At 42.2% G+C, this 13243-nt stretch overlaps 1 non-coding gene across 1 annotated transcript; it reads left to right on the forward strand.

Annotated features, from left to right (window-relative positions):
• The first annotated feature begins 587 nt into the window (after window positions 1–587).
• Trnar-ccu lies at window positions 588–660 on the forward strand. The gene has a single exon. It is a non-coding gene; the product is annotated as a tRNA-Arg (tRNA).
• The last annotated feature ends 12583 nt before the right edge of the window (window positions 661–13243 follow it).

The raw sequence follows: 13243 nt of genomic DNA on the forward strand, positions 1-13243 counted from the left end.
CCTCAACTAAACACACAGATAATATCAGAGTTTATTATAAGACAGTGACGGTGGGACTTTCCTACTTACTACTTCCTTACTGTCCTATCACTGTCAAGATCAGTAACGCAGACCCTCTACATCACTGACTGCCATCTTGGGGTAGACTAATAAGGGGGAAAATTCCAAAGAAGAGTATGATGCTGTTTATCTCACGGTGTACAAGGAGCTTGATACAGTAAGTTGATGGTAGGGCAGACTCAGCCAGAGGGAGGGAAGGAGGGAGAGAAGGAAGGCAAGGAAGGCAACGTCCCCCAAGAAAACTAGTTTGAGATAGTGATCACCTCCACAGCTCAGCCCTCCTCCTGCCCCTTCTCCTCCCACCTGCTTCTGTGAGTTGCTCTTTATTAGTGTGTGCGTGTGTGTGTGTGTGTGTGTGTGTGTGTGTGTGTGTGTGTGTGTGGTATCTATACTTAATGAGTGCTGTTATAAGCGTGTGTCTCATGATCTCACAGCACCGCCTTAGACTCTTATAATCATACAATGACTTATGGAAAGAGAGAGAGAGGGAAAGAGTGATAGAGTTTCCCTGACCATTCATACAACTCGCCCCTGTGGCCCAATGGATAAGGCATTGGCCTCCTAAGCCAAGGATTGTGGGTTCGAGTCCCACCAGGGGTTAGGATATGTTTTATGGCTCTGTCGGCAGTTTTCTTCTGAGACAAGGTTCCATCCACTGAAACTCCTTCCCCCACACACCTGTCCACCACCTACAAATATCCCAACACCATTACCTGCCATTGATACTCGTTTATTACATCACCCACACCTGTTACCTGACTCACACCTGTTCAGCCTCTCATCATCAACACCTGTTACCTATCACACACCTGCTCAACCTCTCAGCAGGTAGAACAGGTGGTTATTCATCACTGTAATCACCTCATTAACACCTGTAATAACACACACACAGGTGAAGCCCTCCATTGTAACTGATATTACTATACTATGATCTATATGTCCCTCTAACATCACATTTATTTATATTCTATTATTTTTGTTTTTCTGCCTTTTGTTGCTTTTATTTAATAAGTTTGTAAGTTTGGAAGTGAATGTTTGTGTGAATGTATTTTCGTATGATTGTTTGTTTAAGATACCTGTTGAAATTAGAGACTGTGTATAAAAATAAAATTATACTACGGAAAAATTTTAAAACTATATATTTACAAGAATTTTACAAGACATTATAAAATTTTGGGCTAATGTTTGCAAGAATTTTATGGTATTGCAGATTTATATATTGTACAATCATTAACTTTACAGATAAGGAAGTGAAAGTTAGTGTACCTTCTTGTGTACTGAAGGCTTTTGGTATACAGTGTCCATAATGTGCTTCAATGGGTCGTATATGATGAGAGAGATAACATTGTAACGAGAAGAATTAGGTGGATATAGGACACGTAATTTTCTATCTCTCAGTCGATTGTAAAAGTTTGTTTCTGTCCCTCGAAATGTGGAAAGTTTGACGCTTTTACGAGACAAAAACCTTGGCCATCTCTTACCCTGACACGGCCGTCTCTCCTGGAGGTAATAACACCCACTATCTCTCCTGGAGGTAATAACACCCACTATCTCTCCTGGAGGTAATAACACCCACTATCTCTCCTGGAGATAATAACACCCACTATCTCTCCTGGAGGTAATAACACCCACTATCTCTCCTGGAGGTAATAACACCCACTATCTCTCCTGGAGGTAATAACACCCACTATCTCTCCTGGAGGTAATAACACCCACTATCTCTCCTGGAGGTAATAACACCCACTATCTCTCCTGGAGGTAATAACACCCACCAATACGTTACATAATACTCGCTCCATTATAATTTCCTTAAATACCTCAACACACAGACGGACTTGGGTCAGTTTGGATAAATAATTATAAGCCTTGAGGGACTTGGACCACAGTGAGTGCTATATCAGGATAAGTCTTATGGAATTTATGATGGAAATAACTTGTTGTGTTTGAAGTCGTTTTGGTAAATATTCCTGATTATTGTTGACACGTTAAGGGCACTAGTCTTATATGGAATTTTATTTGTATTTTTTTCGAGAATGAATGTGTCTTGTGTAATTCATTTGTGTTTGTTTGTTTATCTAGTTGTGTCTGTGTGTCTGTCTTCTATATGGCTGTGTGTGTGTGTGTGTGTGTGTGTGTGTGTGTGTGTGTGGGTCTGTCTGTCTCTCTCTCTCTGTTAATGGGGACCCTCGTTGTGTTACCTGTCTGTATGTCTGTTCCTCTACCTGAATCTTTATCGGTTTGTTCCCACAGCATGAGAGGTAACAGGTGGCCGAGTGGTGTACAGTCTCTATAATTATCAGTTACTTACCTGGCTCAAAGAGAGATGAGGGGACGGAGATGAGGTGATGGAGATGAGGTGACGGAGATGAGGTGATGGAGATGAGGTGACGGAGATGAGGTGACGGAGATGAGGTGATGGAGATGGGGTGACGGAGATGAGGTGACGGAGATGAGGGGACGGAGATGAGGTGACGGAGATGAGGTGACGGAGATGAGGTGACGGAGATGAGGTGACGGAGATGAGGTGATGGAGATGAGGTGACGGAGATGAGGTGATGGAGATGAGGTGACGGAGATGAGGTGACGGAGATGAGGGGTCGGAGATGAGGTGACTGCCAGGTGAGGAGGAAGGCCGCAACAATCACAATATCCTTTAAGACGTAAGTAAAACCCATCACAAAATCTTCCCCCCAAATAATCACTGTTTACCTTTCATATAGAACTTCAATGGATAAACTTTACATGTTGGCTCCCTCATCAGATTCTCTTACAATGGGAAACAGAACATCCACATTAAACGATGCCTTCTATATCATTCTAAGGGGATAATTAAGTGTGTGTGTGTGGCTATGGACGTGTGTGAGGGAGGGAGGGAGAGGGTGTGTGTGTGTGTGTGTGTGTGTGTGTGTGTGTGTGGGTGTGTGTGTATGTGTGTGAATGACTACAACACACTATACATCACAGGAACCTTAACATGGGATCTATTTACTACATCTATCACCATAATAATGATTCTATTAACTTACAACATAATATTTACGAATCAATATCATAATGCTGGTCCAACTAATCCACATCAAACCCAGGCAGTGAGTTATGTCCTCTTGATTACACACTCCACACCTCCTACGTTATACTCTACATTAGAATTACACACATGATGTTCACCTGATAACACAGCCACTAGAGTTATGTTGAGTTGTTAATATTACTCATCCTGTAATTTGGTTCAACGTTAACAAGACCAGACATTACCCACGGTGAGTTGTGTGTCGCCATGACTCACGCCCACTCACACCTGCCCATCATCTGAGCTGATTTATTCGTCGTCGATTATTACCAAGACGAAGAAACAGACAGAAATAATATTACCAAGACGAAGAAACAGACAGAAATAATATTCTAACCATTAAGAGTTTCTAAAGGTAGATTATACACAGGTAATGTCAGGTAAGATAGTCAGGTAGAGAAATAGTCATGATTTATGCTTCATGGAACTACAAGCTCGTCGTGACTAAGGAAGACAGAGAGAGTCAGGTGGAGGAACAGTAAAAACATCCAGGTGTTTAACTAGTATGGGAAGGTGGGTCAAGGTGGGCTGCCCTTCCTCATCCCAGGACAAGAGCTTCACTCCTCCCTGATCACAGTTACACCGACGCCCTCAACACCTCCAGGCTCGAGGACCTTGTGGTGTGGCATACCAGTCAAGGGAGCAGCTTCAGTAGGTGGGAATACAGTTAGATTTTTAACAGGTTGAATAAGTGTTAAAATACCTGTGAATATATAATCTTTAGCTTATAATCTCAGCTAAAGTTATCCACGTGTCTTCCTGTGTATCTTGAGACACATTGTAATACATTGAAAGTTAAACAAGTAGAGGTGAAGAGGTGAGAAGGACGTGAGGAAGAGAGGTGTGGGGGTGAGGAAGTGAGAAGGACGTGAGGAAGAGAGGTGTGGGGGGTGAGGAGGTGAGAAGGACGTGAGGAAGAGAGGTGTGGGGGGAGGTGAGAAGGACGTGAGGAAGAGGTGTGGGGGGTGAGGAGGTGAGAAGGACGTGAGGAGGTGTGGGACGTGAGGAAGAGAGGTGAGCCGGACGTGAGGAAGAGGTGTGGGGGTGTGGAGGTGGGCCGGACGCGAGGAAGAGAGGTGTGGGGGTGTGGAGGTGAGCCGGACGCGAGGAAGAGAGGTGTGGGGGTGAGAAGGTGAGGGCAGCCTTCAGTAAACCTGGTTTAGTTTCCCTTCCATAAATGCTCTTACATTCCTGAGACTCGTGCTCACGCTGACCTCCACGACCTTGGTGGGAGAGAGAGAGAGAGAAGGAGAGCGAGAGACAAAGGGAGAAACTATTCATGACCTTGGACAGAGAGAGAGAGAAAATAATAGTAGACTCATTATATTCATTCACATTAACTCAGTACAATAAATAAAGATAACAAACCAGACGAAGGATTATTATCAAGGACGATTTTCAAGACAATTTCACCAAGACGAATATATCCTTGGAGAGACCAAGCCGTCACCAAGGCCACTCACTACCAGCGTCATGTGTATAATTAATGTCTGACTCAATAGCCAATCTGAACAGCTAAATGCATTCCTATTTGAGAGAAGCTTCACTAGTAGGTACAGGTTAATCAGTGCGAGGTAAAGTGGTCACTCTCACTCTCCCAGAACTCTTAGTCATGCGCCCCACCAATGGAAAAACACGGCTGACTTGCTCTTCAGTAATGATCCAAACCTGTTGTAATATATGACACAGGTACACTCACTCACACGCACATCCGGCCCTAGTAACCATCTCCCCTTTCTTTCTCAATACACGTTTACCTCACCGAGAACATGGCAAGCTTTCCATCCGGCTCTAAGTCCTTGTAAACCCACACTGTCCCTCTCACGCCATCCAAGAATACACACACACGCACATAGACCGCCCCCCCCCCAACACACACAAACACACTTCAGGGAAGTTGTCAAATCCTTCAGCTTCCGTCTCCACCTCCTCCGCCGACTCAAGTCCCTCTGAGTTCCTGCGCCCGAGCTCCTCAGTGTTTACTCAACATTCATACTTCCCAAGCTCACCTATGCGTCTCCTACCTGGTCCTCCTCCCTAAATGCCACACAACGTAAACACCTAGAAAAAGTGCGAAAGAGGGCATGCAAGATTAATCTCTCCCCTTCCTACTCCACATATCAAGAAGTGCTCAACACACTGACCCTCTCGGCTCTGTCTGACCATCACCACGACCTCATCTGCAAATTTGGTGAGAAGCTTCTGCACCATCCTCGACACCGGCTCCTATTACCATCCGAGATCCCTCGTCCGAGAATTGCTGTTCGACATCACAACCGCATCCAGCCCATACGAGCACGAACTGATCGTTATAAGAACAGCCCAGTCCCAACCATTGTAAAAATTATCGATAACTTGTAATCAACCAGTGTATTCACTCCCAGTCAATCTTACCTTTTTGCTCTGTCACTATGTTGAAATGCCCTGTAGTATAACCTTTTCCCCACCTAGTTATTATATATCATATTTGTATCACATATGATACTTGTATATTATTTGTCAATCAAGTGACCCATTCCCCAATTATGCAACTGTATATTTTCAGCCTTCCGCCTGCCATGCTCTTTCAATAAACCGTAAATTATTATTGTTATTATTATTATTGTTATTATTATTATTATTATTATTATTATTATTATTATTATTATTACTATTTAACAGCCGATATCTGGGGATGAAATCTAATAATGGAAAACTATGCCTATACATTTTACCGATTAGCTTCGCTCTCTCTACAGATGTTAAGAACAGATGCTGGCCCAGCAGGGAGGGTCAGTCCTCGCGTGATTCACCATTGACTCGCGTTGATAAAATAAAAACACTTCCTCAGAGTATCAACGAGACGCCCTGGAAAATACTGTTGTGAAATTATCCCCAGAATTTATGGGAAACTTTCTCTCTTCGGGAATTGTTTTCATTGTCACTTGAAATTTACAATTTCCGTTTTAATGTAGCGTAAAATAAGTCTTATAAAATTATTATATATATGAAATAATAAGTAATTCAGGTGTTTAAATATTCAGTAAACTCGTAAATATTACCTTCAACTTGAACGTAACTCGTATATTACTGTATCTAACCTGACCTAACCTAACCAAACCCGACCTAACCTGACCTAACCTAACCAAACCCGACCTAACCTGACCTAACCTAACCAAACCCGACCTAACCTGACCTAATATAAAGGTAATAGGAAAAACACACTTAATTTGAGCCTCTCAACTGATTCTTTGATATGTGAGAAATTGTCACTGTTTAGGCGTACTAGTGATCCTTCCTTCTTCCTCCTTCCCTTCTACTCCTTCCCTTCCCCCCTTACCTTCTCCTTCCTTTCCCTCTTACTCCTCCTTTCCATCCTTCCTCATCCTCCTCCTTTTCTTCACTCCTCTTCCTCCTTCTCTTCCCTACTTTCCCTCGTTTCCTTCTCTCCTACCTCTTTTTCCTTTCCATCCTCCTTCTCCTCCTTCCCATCCCCCCTTGTACTCCACCTCCTTCTCTTCTCCTCCTTCTCCTTCCCTTCCCTCCGCTCCCTCTTCCTTCCCCTCAACCCCCCCCTCCTGTCCTCTAGGAAACCAATTGTAAAAGGACTGACTATCACCTCACAACTGCTATGGAAATAACCAACCCAACACCACACCCTGTATAAAAAATACAGAGAGATCTTCAATATCACACCACAACACCAGACGTATTTGTAAACGACATCGAGGCTTGGAGGAGGAGAATTCCCCTCCCCTCCCCTCCTCCCTCCTTTCAATCCCTCTCTCTCCCCTTCACCTCGCTTGACATCTGTACCTGACCAGTGATTCAATTTCCTCCTCAAGGCCAAGCGGATTACGTCATGATAGAGTTAAGAAATATGACAAGGGAGGTAAAAATTCAATCAGTGGTAACTTAAGTTCTTGTATTGGATATGTGAAGTCTTTTAAGAGTTAGTCAAATGTAATTGAATTTATTCTTTAAAACCTGTGTCTTGGTCCTTCTTGTTTCCGGGATTTTTAAGAAAAGTTTATTATGGTTATCGGATCAACATAGCAAAGACTATCATAGCAATCAGATCAACATAGCAAAGACTATCATAGCAATCAGACCACACCACATACCACACACCATCACAGCATGTATCATACCACACACCACCACAGCATATGATTGCATCCGCCCCAGATTATCAGGGTGTCTGATTGCATATGAAATTTCTCAAATACAAGGTAGACGCATTTGCATATCTGTGTCTAGCAAAGGACCACCAAACAGCAGAACCTTCGACTGGGTGATAGGAAACTGCCAGGGGTGTGTTGGGATGGGGTCTAGCGGATTAGATTTGGTTTGCTTTGGTTAGGTTAGGTTATGTTAGGTACAAGTCTGGCGCTAAGACATGGAACTAAGGCTCATAGTTTACACCTTCTCTTCACACCTTTCAACTCATTAGCTCGGGACTCAACAGCTGATAATAGGATTTTCGCCAAATTTGGTACAAAGATAACTGTATCCGGCTGTGTGTGTGTGTGTGTGTGTGTGTGTGTGTGTGTGTGTGTGTGTGTGTGCACTTTAATAACAATTTCTAACGATATCAAACTAGTATTTATCTCTTCATTACAACAAAAAACCCTATTATTCTCAGTAAAACATGTAATTCAACTCTCTATCTGCACATTTCGAGTCCCTTGACCCTCCTCCCAGACCATTAAAAGATAACTTATCGGTTCAGATCCTGTTGACATGCCGAGCTGTGTTCACTAATCTATAATTTTTCTTCATTAAAATTTTCAGTCTCTCAGGTGTGGTGTGGTGTGGTGTGGTGTGGTGTGGTGTGGTGTGGTGTGATGTGGTGTGGTGTGGTGTTAAATAAAGGGAACAGAGACACACAGAGAGGGAAAGAGATAAAGATAGACAAAGACAGAGAGAGAAAAAGACAACGAGAGAGAGAGAGAGAGAGAGAGAGAGAGAGAGAGAGAGAGAGAGAGAGAAAAAAAAAGAAACATAAGACTGAGAGAAAAGTTAATTTATTCCCCACATATTCAGAATCGTTTTTAAGACACCTACCAGTACCAACCTCGCCAAGTATGTCAACTAACTAGAGAGTAGACTACCTTGAAATTGCCGTGGACCAGCAGCTGTGTCAAGGTGGGGAGAAGGTACCTTGACAACGGCTCCCGAAATATTTACACTTAATAAGGTAGAAATTATGACTTTTTTTACAACTTCCTGGAAAATGCTGATGAGTGAGAGGAAATGTGAGATGGTGATGCTGTCTTTGTTGCTGTGTTAGTTGCTTAGTTTACAGCATTTTTTTACAGCATTGGGGGGTTAGGGGGAGGGCCTAGGGGGTTAGGGGGGTTAAGGGGGGTTAGGGGGGTTAAGGGGGGTTAGTGTGTCTGTAAGTTTGTCCTCGTTCTTAGTATAATAAAGCTGAAGGTCAAAGGTCACAGCTGAAGATCAAAGGTCACAGCTAAAGGTCAAATGTTACATATAAAGGTCAAAGGTCACAGCTGAAGGTAAAAGGTCACAGCTGAAGGGCAAAGGTCAAATTCAGGATATTAAATCTTTAAATGAAAATACACAGTGCCACGAGTTCGATCCCGGTGACGAGTTGGTGGTGTCGTGTTATTAAAGGTTGAGGGAAATAGCTATTTGGTGGGGAGAAATGCGTCGCGTGTTTGAGTCATATGTATGTGTGTGAACGTGTGTGTTGTGTGTGTGTGTGTGTGTGTGTGTGTGTGTGTGTGTGTGTGTGTATGTGTGTGTGTGTGTGAACGTGTGTGTGAACGTGTGTGTGTGTGTGTGTGTGTGAAAATGATCTACTGCGCCATCTCTTATCTAAATAATGAACTAATTAATCAGCAATTTAACCAATAGAAAATCAAGGAACATTGTGCTACTAAGAATACAACTTTGTGTAACATCTCAGCCCAGGAAGAGACTATCAGTGGACAGTACAGGAACCAACAGTTTAGGGTTTATGCTTGTTTCAAAGGCCTGCCTCTCATGACATCATATCAACTACCCGTTTTCTTACATTGATGCCGTCTTATTGGCTGATTGTTCCCGTGCTGTTGTCTTGGAAGTCTGTAGTCAGTTCACATATTAGCCAACAGGTGGAGTAGGAGAGTAAAAATCGTCATGAAATAGCGTTGCTTATGACGAGTTACTGAAACGTAATAATGTGCTCTAGAACTGTTTTCCTATTGGTTGAACGCTGCAACAGTTGTTACCCATTCATACGGAATTTACGGGTCAAAACACACATTGTCTAGGTCACAGTGATCACCAACTCAAATAAGTGTTAACCATCTTTCTCCCGTTATTAGTTCAAATCCTCATAAGTTATTTAGGTCAGTGTTGATGAAATTAATGTATGATTTGTCGTATTTTTGTCTGTTTGATCTTCTGTCTGTATAAACTTGTTCAAAACTTCGAGAAAAATAAGTGTAAATAATGAAATTCTAAACACACACACACACACACACACGCGCGCACACACACACACACGTAATTATATCTTGTCTAACCAAGATATCTTTCGCTTGGATGGCAACACTGTCGTTGTATGAGTCGTGCCCAGCAGGAGATCCTCAGCCACTATGGCTACACTGAGAGACTCACTCAACCCAGCAAAGGGAGAAGTGAATGAACACGTTCCCATAATCGCACAGCTCTTCGTTCCCTTCTCACCTGCCACCGTTCTCCACTGGTTTACGTTCAGTGTCGATACCAGACAAAAAATAATCTCAGAATTCATTGGCCATTACTCAACTTACTCCCAGTCATCAGTATTAGAAAATTACTTTAAGAAATCAATGTTTCCTCTCATGCCTCTTCCTTCAACGACCCAGAAAGTGATATTAAATAAGGTAGGTTTTGTCTTAAGAGTCAATAAGAAATCTTTCATGTAATCAGCCTTGACTTACAAGATTACTGACACACATTCAGCCGTGACAGGGTATGTGGTGGACCACCAGGGTGTGGTATGTGGTGGACCAGGGTGTGGTATGTGGTGGACCAGGGTGTGGTATGTGGTGGACCAGGGTGTGGTATGTGGTGGACCAGGGTGTGGTATGTGGTGGACCAGGGTGTGGTATGTGGTGGACCAAACTGTGGTATGTGGTGGACCAGACTGTGGTATGTGGTGGACCAGACTGTGGTATGTGGTGGACTAGGATGAATGAAGCCTCACCAGTCTAACCAAACCCTGACTCTCCCTCCGGTTATTCAGCTGTGGGGTAAATGTCATTATAAAAGGCAGAAGTAGATCAATGACCCCGACTGACCTAGAGTGGGGGTGTATACAGCCACACACACACACACACACACACACACACACACACACACACACACACACACACACACACTCACAAATACCCCCTTTTTTGCCTCACTCGACCATTACAACACTCGGAACACCTGCTGGACTTGGCTTGGATAAATTGATGTCATAACCTGTGTCGATGAGAGCACCTGAGCTGGGATAGATAGACGAGGTAGCTGTGTGTATGCCTTGACCACCTACAGGAGGGATAGTAGGCAGGTGAAGGAGACGGAGGACGTGGAACCCGGTCATAACACCTACAGGAAGAGCCACTAATGAGAGAACACCTGTAATGGAGGTAGATTCACTGTTACGTAGCTATAACAAGTGCACGTGGGATATCCTAATAGCTAACACGTGTCTCACCGGTGTTTAACACGGCTCAACACCTGTAAAAAACACCTGACGAGATAACACTTGTACTAGAGACCTAGATACAGTAGCCGAAACACATGTTTACTATAACACCTGTAAGGGAAACTTCCTCCTGCTGGCTATAACTAACTAACTGACTGACGGACTGACTGACTGACGGACTGACTGACTGACTGACTGACACGTGTATGGAAGGTGCGGAAGGTATGTCATAGCCTTATAATGGAAGCAAAACCCGCGGCTTAGGAATTTCCGGTGAATTAAACTTGAAGAAGCACACAGCCTCGGGAGACGACAGCAGAGTAATTGAACTGAGAAAAAAAACCTTACCACATTACATTCACCGCACCTCCTATAAACCCTGGACGTGGTGTTAATACTTTATGGTAAGAGATATTATGTAATACTCTTGCCTTCAGAGATAGTTTATTTATTATTATATTTCATTTTCTTAGTCTGTTTGGATGTCTCTGAAACACTCTAGGGCCTACAGGTATTAAGCGTTTATCTATATTCAATTATCAACTTACACGTGTTCCTATATAGTGAAAGTCTTGACCCACATGGCACTGGATGGGTGTGACAACGTTCTGGTAACACGCAATAGTTTGTGTCGCTGTAAAGGAGAAACTAACTTGGTATTGTGTGGTCGAAGTCACGTTCTCAAACACTCCTGAAGAACCACTTTGATGGTCATCCCACCTCAAGAAATGTACGTGTGTGTGTGTGTGTGTGTGTGTGTGTCTGTCTGTGTGTGTCTGTCTGTGTGTGTGTGTCTGTGTGTGTGTGTGTGTCTGTGTCTGTGTGTGAACTATGTGGGTTCCTCATCAAATGTCTGTTTACCCATTGGTTACGATAAGACAGACAGAAAATAAGCTTACTTTAATTTAATAATAATTCAACCTTAACTTGGCATGAAATTACAAGTCCTTAATCAGGTTTAGTAAGATGAAAAAAAATTATACGAATGAAAACCGTAAAGTTACAATTATTATTATTATTATTATTATTATTATTAATATTATTATTATTTTTATTATTATTATTATTATTATTTAATTTTTATAAGGTTATACATAATTACTCAATATACAACAAGGCTAAATTAATAATAACAATAACAATAACAATAACAATAGCCACAGTATATTTCACCTCTACTCCACAATCAAACATTTAAATAACGATAAATATTAATAACTCATTTAACATCTTGTAAACCAGTGACTTTAAATATTAACTCGGGTATCTTAAAACTCATCTCAGTTCTTCTTATGGGTAACAATTGACGAAACACTGTGGAAACAAGATCTTTGTGTGTGTGTGTGTGGATCCAGTTGGTAGTTTCTTAAAGACTTGGTTATAAATCTTAAGGTCAGTTGAATGTGCAGCATGAATATAGATAATGTTGTTTTATGTCTGTTAGAGAGAGAGAGAGAGAGAGAGAGAGAGAGAGAGAGAGAGAGAGAGTTACTATACTAATGGTCGTCCAACACCAAGGTCTCTATTCCTTTCTTCCTCTCCACCCCTCCTCTCTACCCCACCCCTCCTCTCTACCTCTCCTCCCCAACCCTTCTCTCCACCTCTCCACCCCACCCCTCCACCCCTCCTCTCTACCTCTCCTCTCCACCTCTCCTCCCCGTGGGTGAGGGTGACCTCCTGGCCTCTCCCTCATCAGTAAACACCACGACTCTCCCAGACACAAGACAAATCAACTTACAAACTCTACGTCGAAATTACGAATAGTTTATTGTTTGTATATATAAAGTATTTATTTATATATACTTATTCATATATTCATTTACGATGTATGTGTGTGTGTGTGTGTGTGTGTGTGTGTGTGTGTGTGTGTATGTGTTTATAAAGGTAAATTACATATTTTTTGTATATATATTCAGATTTGTATGTATATTCAAGTATATATTTGAATATTTATCACCGTCTTGTATTCATGTCACTATTAGATATGCGGCTGACTTATGAATTGTACATATATTCTATGTTGGTGAAAATAATCAACGTTAGATTTGTATAATATAAAACATTAACCTCCAGTGTCTGTTGGAATGTTTGTGTACTATATCTGTCTTGTAGCTTAGTCAACAAGCGGAGTCATTCTGGGGGAAACTTTATTCATAGGAAGGTAAGCAGCGACACACACACACACACACACACACACACACACACACACACACACACACACACTCCAGAAACCCTTGACTGTATAATCGATCCAAGTTCTATAAATCCTAACTCCATCCAGTCCTAATGAACCTAATAGAACTCAAACCTATTAGGACATGGATCTATTATCAGTACTAGGACCTATTAATAATGGGGCTTATTGGGACACAGACCCAACATAAGAGACCTCCTATCATGAAGACTGGGGCCTGGTTGACCTATGACACACTATTTATAACTTGACG

This window comes from Homarus americanus, unplaced genomic scaffold, assembly GCF_018991925.1.
Source record: "Homarus americanus isolate GMGI-L3 unplaced genomic scaffold, GMGI_Hamer_2.0 scaffold43075, whole genome shotgun sequence".
Taxonomy (NCBI): domain Eukaryota; kingdom Metazoa; phylum Arthropoda; class Malacostraca; order Decapoda; family Nephropidae; genus Homarus; species Homarus americanus.